This window comes from Galeopterus variegatus, unplaced genomic scaffold, assembly GCF_000696425.1.
Source record: "Galeopterus variegatus unplaced genomic scaffold, G_variegatus-3.0.2 Scaffold14684, whole genome shotgun sequence".
Taxonomy (NCBI): domain Eukaryota; kingdom Metazoa; phylum Chordata; class Mammalia; order Dermoptera; family Cynocephalidae; genus Galeopterus; species Galeopterus variegatus.
In genome coordinates this window covers 8,209-11,540 of record NW_007740795.1, presented here as the reverse complement: position 1 = coordinate 11,540, position 3,332 = coordinate 8,209, and positions in this window count along the sequence as shown.

The window sequence follows — 3,332 nt, the reverse complement described above, 5'->3', positions numbered from 1 at the left end:
TTTATTTTTTCTTTTGCTGCTTGTGCTTTCAGGCTCAAGTTCATAAAGCCTGTGTCCAGACCTAATTCCTGAAGTGTATCACCTATATTTTCCCTTAGTAATTTTACAGTTTCAGGTCTTATACTTAAGTCTTTATACATTTTGAGTTGATTTTAGTGTATGGTGAGAGATGCATATCTAGTTTCATTCTTCTGCATATGGATATCCAGTTTTCCCAGCACCACTTGTTGAAATGGCAGTCTTTTTCCCAACATATATTTTTGTTGCCTTTGTCATATCGTATGGCTGTAAGCCTGAGAGGTGATTTCTGGGTTCTCAATTCTACTCCACTGGTCTGAATGTCGATTTTTATACCAGTACCATTCTGTTTTGGTTATAATAGCTTTGTAGTATAATTTGAAGTCAGGTAGTGTTATGCCTCTTGCTTTATTCTTTTTGCTCAGGATTGCTTTAGCTATACGGGGTCTTTTGTTTTTCCATAAGAAAGGTAAGATTGTTTTTTCCAATTCTGTGAAGAATGTCATGGTATCTTGATGGGGATTGCATTGAATCTGTAGATCACTTTGGGAATTATAGACAGTTTCACAATGTTAATTCTTCAAATTTGAGAGTATGGAATATCTTTCCATCTTTTTGTGTCTTCTTTAATTTCTTTCAGAAGTGGTTCGTAGTTCTCATTGTAGAGGTCTTTCACCTTCTTGGTTAAATTGATCCTTAGGTATCTTGTTTTTTGTGTGACAGTTGTAAATGGGCTTACTTTCTTTATTTCTGTTTCTGTTAATTCATTATATGAATATATAAATGCTACTGATTTGGGGGCATTTATTATTGAAGTTATTAACTAGCTCTAGGGGTTTTTTGATAGAGTCTTCAGGTTTTTCTATATATATTATCATGTCATCTGCAAATAGGGAAAGTTTGACTTTGTGTTTTCCAATCTGGATTCNACAGTTGTTTATAATAGTCTCTAATGATTCTTTGTATTTCTGTGGTATCAATTGTAATGTTTCCATTTTCACTTCTGCTTTTTTGTTCTTTGGGTTTTCTCTCTTCTTTTTTATGTTAACCTAGCTAATGGTTTATCTATTTTATTTATCTTCTCAAAAAACCAAACTTTTGTTTTGTTGATCTTTCCTATTGTTTTTATGGCTTTCTATTTCATTTAGTTCTTCTGTGATCTTAATTATTTCTTTCTGTACTACCTTTAGGTTTAGATTGTTGTTGTTTTTCAAGTTCTTTGATTTGTCATGTTAGGTCATTTGTGTGAAGTCTTTCCATTCTTTTGATATAAGTATTTATTGCAATAAATTTGCCTATTAGTACTGCTTTTGCCATACCCCACAGGTTTTGGTATGATGTATCTTTATTTTCATTAGTTCCTAGACATTTTTTGATTTCCTGTTTCATAGGTCATGCAGGAGCCTATTATTTAGTTTCCGTGTATTTGTATAGCTTCCAGAATTTTGCTTATTGTTTATTCCCAGTTTTAGTCCATTGTGGTCTGAAAAGGTAGTTGGAATGATTTCGATTTTTTAAAATTTGCTGAGACTAGATCTGTGACCTAATATGTGGTCTATCCTGGAGAATGTACCATGAGCTGATGAGAAGAAAATGTATTCTTTATTTCTTGGTTGAAATGTTCTGTGTATATCTGCCAAGTCCAGTTGGTCTAAGGTGTAGATTAAATCTTGTGTCTCTTTGTTGACTTGTTGCCTGGAAGATCTGTCCCATACTGAGAGAGGGGTGTTCAGATCACCCACTATTAATGCATTATGTCCTATTTCTTTCTTTAGGTGTATGAGTGTTTGCTTTATATATCTGGGTGCTCCAGTATTGGGTGCATACATGTTTATGATTGTTATGGCTTCTAGCTGGATAGATCCCTTTATCATTATATAATGGCCATCTTTGTCTTTTTTATGTTTTTTGGTTAATGTCTAATTTGTGCGATATAAGAATAGCTACTCCTGCTTGTTTTTGGTTTCCTTTTGCATGGTATATCTTTTTCCATCCCCTCACTTTTAGTCTATGTGTGTCTCTACAGGTGAGGTGGGTCTCTTGAAGACAGCATATATTTGGGTCTAGCTTTTTAATCCAATCAGTCAGTCTGTGTCTTTTGAATGGGGAGTTTAGTCCATTCACATTTAGAGTAGTTATTGACAAGTGTTGCTTAATTCCTGTCATTTAATTACTTCTTGTTTAGATGGTTTAAATATCTTTTAATTATTAGTTCCCCTTTTATTTCTCTTCTTCAATGTTAGTTGGGATTTAAGGTGGGATGATTTAGCTTCTTTCTCTTTCTTCCTGGCACTTTTGTTTTAACAAAAATGGGTTTTGCTCTTTCTTGTGTATTTGTGGTAGTGGTCACCATTATTCAGATTCCAGATGAATGAGTCCCTTGAGAATTTCTTGCAGGGCTGCTTTTGTGGTGGTGAATTCCCACAACTTTTTTTTTGTCTGGGAAATACACTATTTCTCCCTCATTTCTGAAGGAGAGCCCTGCTGAGTAAAGAATTCTTGGCTGGCAATTTTTTTCTTTAATAGTTTGAATATATATTCCACTTTCTTCTAGTCTGTAGGGTTTTGGTTGAGAAGTCTGCTGTTAGTTTGATGGGGGTTCCCCTATAAGTGACCTGATGCTTTTTTCTTGCTGCTTGTAAGATTTTCTCTTTGTCTTTGAGCTTTGCAAATTTAACTATAATGTGTCTTGGGGAGGATCTTTTTGGGTTGAATCTGTTTGGGGACCTTTGAGCTTCACAGATCTGAAGGTCTGTATTGTGCCCTACACTTGGGAAGTTTTTTGTTACTATTTCCTTGAGTAGGTTTTCAATACCTTTTCCTTCCTCCTCTCCTTCAAGAATACCCAGGATTCGGATGTTAGAGTGCCTAAGGTTGTCTGCTATCTCTCTTAGATTTTCCTCATTATTTTAAATTCTTTTTTCCTTTTTTTTTTTTGTCTGTCTGAGTTATTTCAAAAAGACCATCTTCAAGCTCTGAAATTCTATCTTCTGCTTGCTCTACCCTGCTGCTTGTTCTCTCTGTTTTTTTTTTTTTTTTAAATTTTATTGAGTGAGTCATTTCCAGAAGTTCTGCTACCCTCTTTTTAAGGTATTAAAACCCTCTTTGTAGATTTCCTCCTTCATATTCTGGATATTTTTTTCTTGTTTCATTGTGTTCTCTAATTGAGTCTTCCTTTATTTCTTCAAGTTTTCTTAAGATCATTGCTTATTTCAGATATTTCAAGGATTCCCTGTTCCATGGAGTCTGACTTTGGAGAATTACTGTATTCACTTGGTGGTGTCATTTCTTCTTGATTGTTTGTACTTCTTGTA